This window comes from Balaenoptera borealis (genome assembly GCF_965194805.1).
Source record: "Balaenoptera borealis genome assembly, chromosome: 4".
NCBI classification, from domain to species: domain Eukaryota; kingdom Metazoa; phylum Chordata; class Mammalia; order Artiodactyla; family Balaenopteridae; genus Balaenoptera; species Balaenoptera borealis.
This window is the reverse complement of record NC_138861.1, coordinates 42,870,797-42,887,608: the sequence shown is the minus strand read 5'-3', so window position 1 is coordinate 42,887,608 and position 16,812 is coordinate 42,870,797. Positions and strand designations below refer to the sequence as shown.

The window sequence follows — 16,812 nt, the reverse complement described above, 5'->3', positions numbered from 1 at the left end:
GGGCTCGCTGAGGTCAATCTCAACATCAGCTTTTGCTTACTAAGCATTTGTTGTGATCTTTGGGTGGTCACACTGTTTGTTGCTGGCCAAATTCTTAAAGCAAGCCACTACGATTATCAATTATGAGAGACAAAACAGTATCAGGATATGTGTCTTTTTGAAATACAAATAACCTGGAGAAAAGTAATAAGAATTGCCACTGCTTTTGTAAAATTCAGAAAACTTATACCCTGCTCCTCTGAGCCCCATTTAACACCTTTTACACATCTACCCACTCAATTAGAGGAAACTGACAAGGTGAGAGGCATAGAGCTTTCAGATTAAAATTTATCTCAAGAAGTTTTTCCATGCTCCAAGGTAGACTTCTAGATAAATAAAATCTCCCCCTTTTAACTTTACAAAACTGTTTAAAGCACCTTTTTCCCCACTGTAGTCAAATTATTATTTCTTATTCCTTATTTTTAAATTTGTTTTATTTTAGAACCGGCTACTTCTCCTCTCAGTTACTGTGACATCCGTTTATATTTGAAAGAATATAACCTAAGATCAGGCAGTAATGATATTATTTGAAAGGTGGGTCATTTACTTGCATTGAGAAAAGACAAATTTTTTTCAAATGGCATCTTCAGAATGTATGTAAGCATCTTTAAGAAGCCACTCCATTATGACATTACAATTCTCTTTAATAACCTGATTTTAAAGCTCATTCCTTTTCCATGACATCTTTTAATGCTCCCTTTGCACAAAATATTCTCAAAAGGATGGAGAGAAAAAACACTTAAAAAAAAAGATAAGATGTTACATAAAAGGGTGGTATAAAAGCAAAATGGCTTAGAATCTAGAGACCTAGATTAAGCCCTTCTGAGCCTCAGTTTCCTCTTCTGTATAATGGGGATAATAACAGTACCCACCTCCTAGAGTTATCATGAGGTGTGTGATAGATGCAGCTATCATTATCAGAAAGTTGTATTTGGCATTTGATCCTGATGAGTTTACTTTGGGAGGATGATACCCCAATTGGGAGTATAAGGATAACTCGAACATGTAGGGCCGTACGTGTATTTTTTGATTCTGTGACAAATTCACATTAGATATCCCAGTTTATAAGACATGAGAGAAATTTCAAAGCCTTTGTAGAGAAAGAAATCTTATCGAAGTCTTCTTAAAAGAAACATTCATTTATTAATTCAGCAAATATTTATTGAAACCTGCTATAAAGCAAGCATTGGGCTAGGTACTGGGGAGTGAGCTAAATAGTTTCTAATTTCATTGAACTTGGACTCATGGAGGAGACTGTGATTAATCAAATAACTACCAATAAATAACACAGTCTATAATAAAAGCTATGAAGAAAAATTCTGATTTTTTAAATCTTGGAGAATAGAACAGATGTTGAAAAAGATACTTTGGAAGTGTAATTTTGCCATTTCTCAATTTCAATCTCTTTCAAAACTGACAGTTATGATGTTAGTACTTGGGCTTCCTTGTTTGTGTGCGTGTTTGTTAAGAAAAACTGTACCAATTACAGCTTGAATTTTCAAAATTGGATTAAAACATGGAATCATTAAAATGACAAATGGATGACTCTCTGAAGCTTCAATTTCATGTCAAGGCCATGCACACATTTTCAAGGGGCAAGAAACTCCAGACAGGAAGCCTGGCACAGAGCTGGGGAGTGGAGGCATGAGCAAGGAAGGTCAAGGTTCCCAAAGCAGCTATTGAGCCCCCTCGATCAGGAAACCCTGAGTCAGAGCGACAAAAGGAGTGGGGCAAGACCAGAAGGACTAGGTCATGGCACTCAGGAAAGCAAGCCTCCAGTGGTGCCCCTTTTTATGAGTTTTCATTTGTATTCAAAGAATTTATCCAGAAGGCCTTCCTTCTCTGAGTATTTTTGTAAGAGTAGGTCATGACCCATTCGTGGGGCACAGAATAAACTTAGTGGGTACTTACCGGCATTTTAAAAAATGAAATAGAAAAAAATTAAGGTAGAAAATGTCAGTGTGCTCTCTCTGTAGTAAGGGTGAGGGGTTCTGTGTTTTGGGGTGTATGTGTGTACTAAGTGGGCTCTGGAGCTCAGAGCCTATTCAGTAGTGGGAGTTCTCTGAGGAACATCCTGTCCCCTACTTTTCTCAGGATATGGTCCTTGTTAAGTTCAAACCCTCTCCCAAGCAAGCTGGGCAGAGACAGGGGCCGCAGTGCAGAGCTCCTGCCCAGGCCAAGCGCAGGCATCAGTTCGAGCTAAAGATGGTGTCTGGATGTGGGGCTGGCCTGCAAAGGAACAATCCAGGAGAGACATCCCTTGAAAGTGAATGAGGTAGAGACCAGGTACAAGGCAAAGCTGCCACCTCCCCAGATGGGAAGGAAAGGCATAGGTTGGAATTGCTGATATTTGGCCATTTTGACCTGCAAATCTGGCAGTCTCATAGACGAGACTAATAGGTGGGTTGGCCAGGCCTTAGAGAGGTCTCCTGAGGACACGGCCTCCTTTAGGATTTCACCTTGAGTGGGAAAGGTGCTGATAGCAGAGACAATTGGGAGTAGGATTAAACTGAGGGCTTACATCCATATTTTCTTTGCTGGGTTCTTTGCCCCTGAGCAACTGCTCTGGGCACGGCACCTGTCAGCTGCCTGTAACTGAAGCCTTTGTGTTTTAAACAAAGTAGGCTTACAGGGAGCTTCCTTCTCTCCTTAGCACCTTTATGACTAAGACTGCTTTCCAAATACTGTAAGTGTTTTCAGTTTTATTTCCCCACTTGATAGGATACTTCTTTTACCGTAGTTAAAAAAATTAAGTTAACTTATGTAAGAACTTTTCCCAGAAGGATAAAGGGGACATAGTTTCTGACTTCAGATCTTCCCACATTGTTGTGTTTTTTTTAAAATAACAGTTTTATTGAAATATAATTCGCATACCATAAAATTCCCCCATTTTAAAGTGTTCAATTCAGTGATTTTTTCCCCCTAGGACTGTAAGACATTTTTTTCCAGTTATACATATACATGTGTCTATTCTTTTTCAAATTCTTTTCCCATTTAGGTTGTTACATAATATTGAGCAGAGTTCCCTGTGCTATACAGTAGGTCCTTGGTGGTTATCCATTTTAAATATAGCAGTGTGTACATGTCAATCCCAAACTCCCTAACTATCCATCCCTCCCACCCTTCTCCCCTGGTAACCATAAGTTCATTCTCTAAGTCTGTGAGACTGTTTCTGTTTTGTAGATAAGTTCATTTTTTTTTTTAGATTCTGCATAAAAGCAATATTATACAATATTTCTCTTTCTCTGTCTGACTTACTTCACTCAGTATGACAATCCCTAGGTCCCTATGTCCATCCATGTTGCTGCAAATGGCATTATTTCATTCTTTTTAATGGCTGAGCAATATTCCATTGTATATATGTACCACATCTTCTTCATCCATTCCTCTGTGGATGGACATTTAGGTTGCTTCCATATCTTGGCTATTGTAAACAGTGCTGCATGAGCACTGGGCTGCATGTATCCTTTTGGACCATGTTTCTCTCCAGATAGAAAACAAAAAGGCAACCCACAGAATGGGAGTAAATATTTGCAAACAATGTGACCGACAAGGGATTAGTCTCCAAAATTTACAAACAGCTCATGTGGCTTAATATCATCAAAACAAACAATCCAATTAAAAAATGGGCAGAAGACCTAAATAGACATTTCTCCAAAGAAGACATACAGATGGCCAAGAGGCACATGAAAAGATGTTCAACATTGCTAATTATTAGAGAAATGCAGATCAAAACTACAATGAGGTATCACTTCACACCAGTCAGAATGGCCATCATCAAAAAGTCTACAAACAATAAATGCTGGAGAGGGTGTGGAGAAAAGGGAACCCTCCTACACTGTTGGCGGGAATGTAAATTGGTGCAGCCACTGTGGAGAACAGTATGGAGGTTCCTTAAAAAACTAAAAATAGAGTTGCCATATGATCCCACATTGTTTTGGGGTGACAGAGAGAATTCTCGAAGAAAAAGGAACGGATAATTGGTCTTCCTTAGAGTTCTTAGAGCATTCCAAAGAGGACTCCTTGAGGACAAAAGGGGAGGAAAGTCAAGGCGTGACTTTGTATTGACTGTGTGGTCACTTTCTGCTGAAAGTTATCAGCTGGTGGAGAGCGGGGGAGAGAATAGGCTTGTCCCTGGGATATGGACAGATAAGCCACGGGAGAAGAAAAACTACTGTAGCCATGAAAGATGCCAACTTTCACGACAGGTGTGAGTGCTGAGGGGCAGGGCTGGTTATCTACAGAGGCTCAGAGAGGAAGGAGAGTCTCCATCCAGGGACCCAGAATGTGGCGGAAACCGTCAAGACGGAGATGGCAGATCTCAAGGATCACCATCCTTTTCTTTTCCCTTTTTAAAAAAATTTATTGGTGTATAGTTGATTTACAATGTTATGTTAGTTTCTGCTGTACTGCAAAGTGAATCATTTGTACATATACATACATCCACTCTTTTTAAGCTTCTTTTCCCATATAGGTAATTACAGACTATTGAGTAGAGTTCCCTGTGCTATACAGGAGGTCCTTATTAGTTATCTGTTTTATATATAGTAGTGTGTATATGTCAATCCCGATCTCCCAATCTATCCCATCCCCTCCCCTTTCCCCTCTCGTAACCATAAGTTTGTTTTCTACATCTGAGGATCACATTTCTTTGAAATGACCTACCCGATACTTGCTACTTCAGCCCAAGTCTCTGACCTACTCTTCAAGAATGTGAGTTCTTCCACAAGCTTTCCTTGGTCAAGTCTGAAGGCCTATTTACTTCACACGTGGAGAGAGAGAGAGGGAGAGAGACGTGTCTTTAAAACGCTAACATAAGCTTTTATGTTGTAGAAAATGTGTGTGCCTGGGAATGAGACAGACCTGGGTAGCACTGTTCAAAATTCTCACCTCAGACTAGCTCTGAGTCCTTGGGTAAGATAGTTAGCAAGTTAGTCAACTCAAAGAGCTGCAGCTTCTTAACCTGAAAATAAGGGAAATAATACCCCTTTTGTAGGGTTGTTGTAAGGATTACATAAGATAAAGTGTGTGAAGTGCAAGGCGGTTGCTGGGCATTCAGTAAATGAAGTGGGTATGTATGTTATTATCTTTCCATTCCAGGAAGCAGTTAAAGGACAACCACAACAGAATCTGTGACTCTTTTAGAGCACCAGTGTTGATCATAATATAAACATTTGGGGCACATTTACAGAATTATAATTCAAGATGGGGTCTTTTTAAAGGCTTTCATGAGAGTGTTGCATGAAGTTGTTTAGACAGTTACGTTAAAATCCCATGTCAAAATAAAAGGAAACATATCCAGTTTTAATTCTTGAATGAGTCTCAAGTCTAAGAATTATCTAAGCACTTTGCTTTTCTTCCTTTCCACTTCTGCTGTGTAACCTCCGTCTGTTTTATTTAATTTTGGCTTCTCTAGTATGGTTAATGTGAGCAAGGTTTGGAACAAGGGCTTAACAATTATAGACATTTTAGACTCAGAGCTAAAACATACCTTGGGGATTATCCAGTGTAGTATTTTCCAGATGTTACTCATTCAAAAATAACATGTCACTATTTTATGGCATATCCTCATAGCATTTACTTAATATTTTTCTTTATGTTGACTGGTTTTTAATAAAACTTAATACCTACTTTACTTCTAAGCAGTAATATTCATAAACATCACAGGTTTTATAAGCTAGTAAATACATAACTTCAAGCAATTATCCACATACCACCTAAAATCATCTCCTCTACAACCAATGCCATGGGTAGCACACTTGGGTAAAGACTGATTCCATGCGCCCCTCACTTTATAGATGAGAACACTGAGACCCAAGGCAGGGGAGTGATTTGCCCTGCGTCTCTCTGTGATGGTAACTCCAATAAGAGTCTTGGTACAATGAAGAATTTGGTAATTAAAAACCATCTAGGTATTTCATTTGGACCAACTCTCCCTTTCCATATTTCCCATCTACTCTCCAAGATCCAAGAGAATAGGCAAAATAAGGATTAACCTTGGTGACAGAGAAAACACTACTTATTGTATGTAGCCCCTTCAAAAAAAGCATGGAGATGGGTCAAACGACAGAGAATTAGATCTGTAACTTGTTTCTCTTAAAACAACTTTAAAAACCATCTGAACACAGCAAAAGCTGAAACACGTTTCCCTCTTTGCTTATACCTGTTGATGGAGTTTATTCTTACTGATCAGATTCAGGTCAGCAATACTGGCCTCCTCCTGACCCTGAATGCCTTGTTCATTGAAACCCAAGTGTTAGTTCCTGTTTGCACCATTGAACCTTGTGAGGGAAGGTATTTCTATTCTCCAGAGAGTGAACAATAAGCCACTGTATGTTTGGTCTCTACAGTTCATTTCTTCATGTTTTCATTAGTTTTATTCATAAGATTCTATTAGAGTCAATTGTTAAATTGCTGGAAATGTCCCCAACGAAGGACAAAAAGGTTCTTCTATAAAACAAGAACAGCCCATCCCCTGCCCAGACTTGAAGGACCATAAATTAGTGTAATAAATTGTAGAATATAAGCAAGTAACTTTTCTTCCTACTCTCCTAGGGGCCTGGGATTTGCGAGTCCACGTCTGAAAGTAGGTCAGTAGCATAATAAAAAAAAATCCTACTAAATACAAGTTGAAGTTCACTGCTTTGAAAGATTGTAGTCCCATCTAGTTAAATCAGAGTCCATTATGTTCATTTTGATGGATTCAGGTTATGATACATAACTGAAGTAATTGAAATGATTGTTATAAGGGTTAATAATATCTCCTTTGAGGTATTCCTCTTTTTAAAAAGTTCTCTTTCCACTTCCGGAGGTTATGGTCCGAAGAACATTCCTCAGTTTATTCTCAGGGTTTCATTTGACATAACTCCATTGTAGAGTCACATTTCTCTAGTGTTTTGAAGATCCTAGAATCCCTTCCTTTCTATTTTGAATTGAAGGAAGCATTTGAATATAAATCTATTTTAATTTGTTATCACCAAAAGCACATTATCCAAAAAGGTGCAAAGTTTGAGAGTATGCCTGATTATGTAATTTCTAGCCAAGAACATAAAGGGAAATACACCACTTAATATTTATTAAGAATTAAGTATTCAGGGTGTTAGTCACTAACAAAGACAGAAACACATGCAATTCTATGTCGAGTGAGAAATTTGAGCATATTCATTGGAGCAAGGCTTAATCTTTTATGAATAGTACAATTTAAAATAAAGCAACATGGGGGGAAATTACAATAGAATGAAGAAAAGAGGCAATTTTCGGGAATTATAATGTATTGAAAACACATGCCAAATACTTCCCTCAATACTGATGAATGGGATCAAGCCATATTCTATCTGATCTTCACATTGTTTTTCCATCCTACATTCTAACAAAGTCTGAAAAAAGCAGTGTAAGGAGGTAGGGATGGAAATGTTGCAAAAATATTTGTTTTATAGTACAATGGATGTTTATCTTATTTTAAATTAAATCTTCCCTAACAGACAGCTTCTTAATGGCCCGCATGCACTCCCCCTCCCCCTCCTCTCTTGTAATTTTTGCCCACAGCATTCTCCTAAAACTGCTAGAGTGGCTTTTGTTGTTCTTGGAATTTTAAAAAACAAATGGCCAACCATCTCTCTAACGTGCTGGTGGAGTGTTCCCGGAACAGTTATTAGGCCCTCTATTACACATCAATGCCTAGTTCATTCCACGAACTTCAAGACAATGTCCCAGCTGCTTATTTGGTTTTAGCACTTTTCCCTGTAAACTCAGAAACCAGCTGCCATTTCCTTTATACCCTTAAAATGAGGTGGGAGTGTAAAATGATGAAGGGCCCCATCCCTCCCCATTGCACCCGTGGAAGAACTTCTTTAGGAACTGAGGGAACTTCCAGGGGCACTGCCCCTGCCTGGGCTGCAGCCCCAGCCAATGGCACAATGCAGAGTCCCACCTTGCTGTGGAGGAGAACACACTTGCTAGGCTATGTCAGCCCTCTTCGTCACTTGCATTTAAAAACAAGACAGAGGAGACTCCTGATTTGGAATCAAGAATCATGCTCCGACAGTGCCCTTGTGAACTGTGTAATTTTAAGTAAGCAACATGGGGACATTACAACAGAGTGAAGAAGAAAGGTAGTTTGGGGCATTATAATGTGTTGAAAACATATGGCAAAAACTTCCCTCAATGCCAATGTATGGAATCAAACCTCTCTGCTTATCCTTCTGGCCCCTTGAATTGGACATGCTTTCCATCCACTCTTTGGACCCTTATCTGGACACTTGGACTCCAAGCTCTGCCTTCTTGCCCACTCAAGACCTTTAGTTTCAGTAGCTATTTGCCTGCCCAGAGGCCCCATTTTGTCCTTCCCTCTAGGTCAGTCAGAGCCCTCACTCTGCTTCCTTCTGTGTGTGGCCCCTTCACGGTCTACTAAGCCAGATCAGCCAAGACAGCATCACCCTGGGACATCCTCGATCCTGGTTCTCTGTAGTCTATGCTTCCCCACGCCTCCTGCAATCTTGCACTGACTCCATTCCAGTTCCCAAATTCATGAATTAAGGAATCCAAAAGTAGATTAAAATTCTGGCCCCAACTAAAAAAAAAATGTAATTTTGTTAAAAATGTGAAAAATGTAAAGTACTTAGGTAATCAATATTCTCAAAATTTATCATTTACTCAGAGGAATTGATAGTTTAAGCCAATAAGTATTTCTTAGTACCGTGTTCTGGAGGGAAAGCGTTCAGATCTTCAGTTTGAGGGGAAAAAGTAGAGAGAGGGTAGCAAAGTGAAAAATGTGAAAAGGGTTGGAAAATGGGACCAATGGGAAAGATGAAAGGATGGATTTATTTCTGAGAAGAAATTATTTTGCAACTACTTGACTCCCTTTAAGAATGTGATGTTATTACATGAGCATTGGATTGTATTGTCCTATTGTCCTCTCATTTCTTCTGTTCAATGAATTCTACTGACCCACCCCCCAGTAAAGGAATGTGAAGAGAATGTATTCATTCTAGTGCTTACTGAGGGTGGGACAGGCAGTGGCTTAAAAGCCATATCACGAAGATAAGGAAGATCTTCTTGAGAGTCGCCAGACCAGTATTTCCCAGCACCCTTATTTCCTCTCCTGTCATCAGCATGGCCCAGGTCACGTTGTCTAAGGATAAGTAATGGACTGTTCCCACTCTGAGGCCCAGTAAGTCCACTTTGAAGAACATACTCCAAGGACAAAGAAAAAAGTAACTTCCACAAACTCGTTCATAGCAGCATTATTCATATCCTTCAAAGGTTGTGATATCTTTTAGGGGTGAGTCCAATCCATAATCCCTCTTCTCTAGGAACTCCTCCCATTCCCCACCCTCAGGGGCCCTGGCATCCATGTCTGTAGTGGATAATCCCACCTCCTGATCTACAATTCAACCAGGAACAGATTTAATGCAAGCTAGGATATGGAACTGGAACGCAAAACTGCAGGTCAGTCTCTGTAGTGGATGGTCAGGGTGGTAAAGTGAACCAGGCCGGAGAGATAATCAGGGTAAGAGAAGAAGAATGAAGCAGATTCACCAAGAAATATGGAGATAAATAAAGGATGGACTGACAACTTTCTGGCTTCTTCCAGATGCCCAAACTGCATTTTTTCCCTTTGACTCCAAGATACACCCCTCTATCTTTGTAATAACCCTTTCAACTTAAAGTAACTTCAATCACTTTTTTGTTGCTTATAACCAGAGTCTTAACTGAGACACAACAATAAAAAAATCAAAAGCAACTCAACCCCAAATAAGAAAATTATTAAATGAATTACTATCTGTTAACATAATTGAGTATTTTTTTAAAGTGATGAGGTTTCAAATTGTTTACATGAGAAAAATGCAGGCCATAAAGCAAAATGAACATATTGTTTGCAACTTTTAAATTGTAGATTTAGTCAACAAGGACTGGAAGAGTATAAAAAGAAATGTAAACACCTACTAAGTGTATGGGATTTTTTGAAACACTGTTTATACAATATCTTTAAAATAAAATTTAGACCACTGACATTTTTTTTTTAATTTATTTATTTATTTATGGCTGAGTTGGGTGTTTGTTGCTGGGCACGGGCTTTCTCTAGTTGCATCGAGTGGGGGCTACTCTTCGTTGCAGTGCGCAGGCTTCTCATTGCAGTGGCTTCTCTTGTTGCGCAGCATGGGCTCTAGGCATGCGGGCTCAGTAGTTGTGGCTCTTGGGTTCTAGAGCGCAGGTTCAGTAGTTGTGGCGCACAACTTAGTTGTGGCGCATGGCTTAGTTGCTCCGTGGCACATGGGATCTTCCCGGACCAGGGCTCACACCCATGTCCCCTGCATTGGCAGGTGGATTCTTAACCATTGCTCCACCAGGGAAGCCCTAGACCACCGACATTTTGAAATAGTGATTTAATAGTATCCTCAAATCTTTCCCAGCATATTCATTATTCTAATACCGATACTTCCCATCAGTCTTCGCCTAAAATACGGAAGTTGTTCTTCAGTCTTTCTTTTCTCCAAGGAACCTTTTATTGGGAAATGGTATTTCGAAGTCACAATTCTGGGTGTGATTTTAAAATTATCCTTGCTTTTATTTATTTATTTATTTCACATCCTTGCTTTTAAATAGAGGATGGAATAAAAGCAAGTTGAGTGGAATTGGAGAAACTGGTTAGGAAGTGGTGTGGTAATCTACTTGAACTACCAATAAAAGGAATCAGGGTTCCTTGGAGAATAAGCTGCTTACAAGTCTGGGGCAAGAAATGTGAAAGACTAGCCTGGAACATCTTGCTGTAAGATAACAGTGAAGCCATCTAAGACTACTGAGAACATGTCAAAAGGATTCAAGAATCAATGGGAAAAGATGCCCACTGGCCCCACATGGGATAATCATATACTGGTAAAAATAATAATTGCAAGAGATTGAAACAGATTAAGGTAAAACTCACAATGATATATTAAAAAAAAAAACAACCTTTGAAGGATACTAAATGATAACTTATGTAGAAAATCCCAAAAATCATTTTTAAAACTCTTGAAACTAATTCGTGATTTTAGTGAAGTTGCAGTATACAAGGTTAATATACAAAAGTCAACTGCTTTCTTATATACCAGCAATGAGTTTGAAATTAAAAACACAATGCCATGTACATTAACACCAAAAGAAATACTTAGGTATAAATTTAACAAAATATGTTCAACATCTATATATAAGGAAAACTACAAAACTCTGATGAAAGAAATGAAAGATCTAAATAAATGGAAAGATAGTTCACATTCATGGACAGGAAGACCCAATATTGTCAAGAAGACTCAAGATGTCAGTTCTTCTCAGCTTAATCTATAGATTCAACACAATCCCAGTCAAAATCTCTGCCAGTTGTTTTGTGAATATCAACAAACTGATTATAAAGTTTATGTCTTTTTGATGCTAAGGAACCCACTCATTATTTTGAAAACTGGTAAATAAAGGGAAAGAGTAAAGCAAAAATAAAAGTAAATAAGATATGTCACTTTTCAGATTAAAACCTTTCAGCTGTTTCAAATTGCACTTATTTATTTTTTAGAATTTTTATTTAATTTAACTTTTTTTTTTCTTGGCCACCATGTGGCTTGCAGGATCTTAGTTCCCCACCCAGGGATTGAACACACACCCTTGCAGTGAAAGTGCGGCGTCCTAACCACTGGACCACCAGGGAAGTCCCTCAAATTGCACTTTAAATAAAAAACAACCTGTAAATGTTGTGCTTGATCTGCCATCTTCTAACCACACTCATCTTATTTTGTGCTACTTAACTTCTTGATTATGAAATTCCAGCCATAATAACCCTCAAATAAACTCTGTTTTTTCCTATCCTAGGCTGACTCCTCATGCTTCAGATCTCAACTTACCTATTCAGAAGGACCTTCCCTGACCATTTTAGCAAGAAATCCTATTTGTTTCCCACCTAGAACTTACCAACTTTTAATTTATTTTGTTTGTTCACTTGTTTTTGCTTGTTCCTCCCAGTAAATTGTAAGTTTCAAGAGGGGAAGAATGCCTTGTTTCTGCCCAGGACCTACAACATACAGGCATGACATAACTATTTGTGGAAAAAGTGAATGAAGTTATCCATCAAGATGAGGCTAGGTGGCTGAAAAATAGGTGAAACTCTCAATTAAATCATGGAGGGTGATTGTGAGAGCTCTGAGAGGGCAGAAGTGCCAAGGTCCACACATATGAAAGAGCCAGGAGAGGACTGGGAATATACAGAAGTGTGATTTTTCTGTGTTTAAAAACCAGGTAGGATTACCTTAGGCTTTTGTGGTGTGCTTAATTTTTAAAAATTGTAAATACTACTTTAAAAATAAAAATTGTAGAATTCCTGGGCCTTAGACTTTTATTCTCAATTAACTTTTCCCATGTTACAGATAATAAATAATGGACCCTTTTCACTATGCACTTGGGTGTGGCATTGGGACTAATAATTCTAAGAACTTTTTAGATTGTATCTGATCATTGATATGTCTTAAAGTAAGCTTACGTGTATGTACGGAAAACCCATCATGGTTATGTTTTGTGATTTGGCAGCTTTAACAATGACCCGGTGCAAGTTTATCCTTTATGATTAGGAGTACTATCATACCAAGCACTCTTTTAAATGTTTTTTCTTTCTTTTTTCAACCAAGAGATTTTCTGAGGTTAGTTGTTGGTGAAACCTGTCATTAGAATTTCTGAAAATTAAGACTAGGGTAACTGAAATTCTTCATAAAAATGCCAGGAAACTAGTGGGTTCTGAAGAGCATATGACTTTTTTCTATCTGTGCCCTAATTAATCAAACAACATAAATACATTACAGAAAGTTTGGAAAATCAAAAAAAGGTGAAGGAAATCAGACATAATCAGGTCTCATCACCCCAGTGTTATAAATGTGATATATTTTCTCATATATTTATTGTTTCCTAGTTGTAATCAGTGCACGTACAAGTTTTTATTCTAAAATTTTCCTTCATTCTAAAACAGAAGGCAAATACAATAAATAAGATAATTTAAATCGGACATTGAAAATGTGAAATAAACAAAAGAGAGTAATGTAGAGTGAGTAGTTAGGAAAAGGATCACAAAAGTGTCATTTGAGGTGGGACCTGATTGACAAGAAGGAACCAGCCTTGTGCAGGTCTGGGCCAGTGCAATCCTCACACATGGGACAGCAAGGGAAAGGACCCAGGACAGGAATGGACTTTGAGGAACAGAAAGGTGGCCAGCGTGGATAGAGTAGATGAGCCAGAGGAGCATAGAGGGAGATGAGTTGAGGGATTGGTCTCAGAGCAACGTGAAGCTATTGTAAGATTTTCAACAGGGAAGTGACATGTCTGATCTAGATTTTAAAGAGTACTCTGGTCACCAAAAATACTGTACAGAAATTATTTCTGCATGAATGAGGACACAAATGTTAAGGACTGAATCCCAACTCAAATCAGCGTAACCATTGTAAACCAAGTGTCAGGAATACTCATGTAAGTGAGAAGTATAGGGGCTTTAGGTAGGGCTATATCCAGCGGTCTGGAGGATGTCCTCACATCTTTCTTTTCTCTTTAATTAATTCTGTTTCTCTTGGGACTTCCCTGGTGGCACAGTGGTTAAGAATCTGCCTGCCAGTGCAGGGGACACGGTTCGAGCCCTGGTCTGGGAAGATCCCACATGCTGCAGAGCAACTAAACCCATGCGCCACAACTACTGAGACTGCGCTCTAGAGTCCATGAGCCACAACTACTGAGCCCACGTGCCACAGCTACTGAAGCCCATGCACCTAGAGCCCGTGCTCTGCAACAAGAGAAGCCACCACAATGAGAAGCCCGCGTGCCACAACCAAGAGTAGCCCCCGCTCGCCACAACTAGAGGAAGCCCGCAGGCAGCAATGAAGACCCAACACAGCCAAAAATAAATAAATTAAATAAATAAATTTAAAAAAAATTCTGTTTCTCTTTGTATATTGCCTCCATCCTCTCCTCTGCCCTTCTAAATCCAGTCAGTGGAGGGTAGAGGTGCCAATAACCCAAGATCATCCAAAAGGAAGAGATCCTCTGTCTACCTTCACTTTGGAAAAATCTGGGAAAGGACTCAAATTGGTCAGACAAGAAGAATGTATCCTTCCTTTGACCAATAACCATGTCCAGGGTCATGTTACATTATCACTCATCCAACCTGGGTCCTATGCTCACCAGTTGGCAGAGATGAGGTTGGTCCATCATAAGGCACATTCCCACCAGGATCACACAAGGTTGAGAAAGATTCTCCAAAGAAAAGGGGTGCTGTTAGCAGAAGGAGATTGGTAAGCAGAGGAGGGGGAAAACCCAAAACAATAGCTGCATTGTATGGTCATTCAATTTACATAATGATCTCTTTTCTTGCTGAATAATATTCTACCATATGTATATTTCAGCCATTCAAATTTTTTTCTTCGAGCTATCATTTGCCAAGTTCTATGCTTAACTGAACTAATTCCTGGTTGTTATGTAATTTGGTTGCTTCCAATCTTTTATACTCATAAACAATATTTTATGATTGTCCTGGTGCATATGGCTTTTCCATACCTTTATCTTCTTCATCTCCAGAAAAGGGACCCTGGATAAAAGGGCATGAGATCTTTTTTTCTTCTTGATACATTTTGTCAAATTTATTACTGTCTAAAAGGTTGTATCCATGTGAAATGTCACTAGAAATGCGTAAGCATATCCATTTTTCTGTCCCTTCTACAGTAATGAGTATCATCACCTTTTAATTTTGCCAGTTTAATAAGTGAAAATGACATAAATTTGTTTTATTTTTTGCTTTTTAAAATCACAAATGTCAGTGAACATTTTTTGTTTAAAAGTAGTTGTAGTAGCTCTTCTGTAAATGTTCTGCCCATGCTCTTTGCTGGATTATCTATTAGAACCTTAGTAATTTTTATATCTATTTATCTGAATTATTTAAAGTTATTAGTCTCTTCCCATAAATGATTTCTAGTTAGCTGTTTGCCTTTTTAACTTTCAAAAGTATGTTTGTTTTCATGTTGTTAGGTTTTTATTTCTTCTATTTTTTTCAAGCTTAGAAATTCATCCTTTTCCAGAGGCTTGAAAAATATTTAATTCTATTTTCTTTTAGTGTATCTAAAGCTTAATTTTTCTTTTTCATCTCTTTACATATTCTGAAATTTATTTTTAATTTATTATGTGAGGTGAAGATATGAGTTGATTTTTCTCCCAATTGCTAGCTGTTCAGACCATTACAGCTTATGGAATGAGCTTTCCTTCCCAATTGATTTGTGATATAATATTTAATATGTACTTTATACATACTAGAATCTATTTACAGGCCATTGTGTTCCAGTGAGAGATTTGTCAAATCAATCTTCATACCAGCACCACAAAGTTTTAATTCTTATTGCTTATGTTTTAGTGATGGATAAAGCTAGTTCTCTACCTCATTTTTCTTTAGAATATCCATGTTGTTTTCATTTGTTCGTTCTTCCAGATGAAGGTTAGGATAACTTCCAAGTTAAAAAAAAAAAATCCTATTGAGCCGTTGATTGGAACTGCATGACCCTTAAGGGAGAAAACTGGAACAGACCCAATTACTAGAATCAGAGTTCCCTGTCATCAAGTAGACCTTGTTCTCCTCTGTCCAGTTCGCTCCCTCTTTTTGAAAATAAAATTCATTTGCACAAAGAAGAAACTTCCTATTCTTGTGGAGTTATTATTTAAACTTTGCTATTAAAAGACTTTGCTATTAATAAAGCAATAGCTTTAATTAATAAAGCTTTATTGCTTATTATTATTTAATAAGAATATTGCTTATCATTGCTTATTATTATTATTATTTAAAGCTTTATTGCTTTATTGCTTTGCCAGGCAAAGGGGGACACACAGTTTTGAGGGTACCAGCCCGCTATTCTTTTCTACTTCACCCAAAACTCTGTCTCCAAGATTTGATTCGGCACTGTCACACAGAGGCCGAGTTTTCAGCATCAATCTCAGAATTCAAGGTAGGACTTAATCAGTGGGTTTTATTAACTAAAATTTCTACACTTTTTGTTGTCTTTTTTTTAGTTTTAGTATTTATATATATATATATATATATATATCTTTTGGCACTTAAAAAAAAAGACTTAGAGATTCAGGATGGAAATTTTACTCATTAAATTTATTGTACTTCTCAAATTTATTTGAAAATATGAGGGTCATGTACCACTTGTTTGGATAGCTAGCTATCTGGTTTGCTTAATCATTTGTGAGTTTATTATAGAAAGTAAGATCTGAAATTTTTACCAGTCACTAATCCTTAGTTTTCTGCTGCAGATCCCAAATTATATGAATGGTGCCCCCTAGAGTTGGGGTGTATAACCCACATGGCCATGCGCTATAGCCTTGGTGATAACCATCTGCTGAACTTGAAAGCAAATCTATATATTTCCAGTCTTCCAAGGTCACATCAAGTGTTGCACTATACCCTAAAATTACTTAGGTTCTTTCCTGTGTACCTCTTGGACAACCTGCATTTTTCGAGGGAGGAAAGAAATGATGGTGATGGTGTACCAATAACTTTTGTTTTCATTATCTTATCTTCATTATAACTGCCTGTTGTGAAGGACAACTGTTATTAAACCCCTATATTAGAGATGTGGAAAATGAGGTTCAGGCAGACTATGTGACCTTTCAGGCTAGGAAGTAGTAGAACTGAGCCTTCTGACTGTAAAGCTCTACCTCCACACTATTTCCTCCTTTAGAGATAGTCAAGGACTGTCCCCCACCTGTAGTAGTCCAACCCTTTAAGAC

At 38.2% G+C, this 16,812-nt stretch overlaps 1 long non-coding RNA gene across 1 annotated transcript in view; it reads right to left on the bottom strand.

Moving 5' to 3' along the window:
* LOC309627740 overlaps window positions 1–15,546 on the bottom strand; it is a 28,125-nt gene extending 12,579 nt beyond the window's left edge. The window contains exon 1 of the long non-coding RNA XR_014243935.1: window positions 691–15,546. This is a non-coding gene — a long non-coding RNA (uncharacterized lncRNA). The remainder of the gene's footprint in view (window positions 1–690) is intronic.
* Window positions 15,547–16,812: the final 1,266 nt, after the last annotated feature.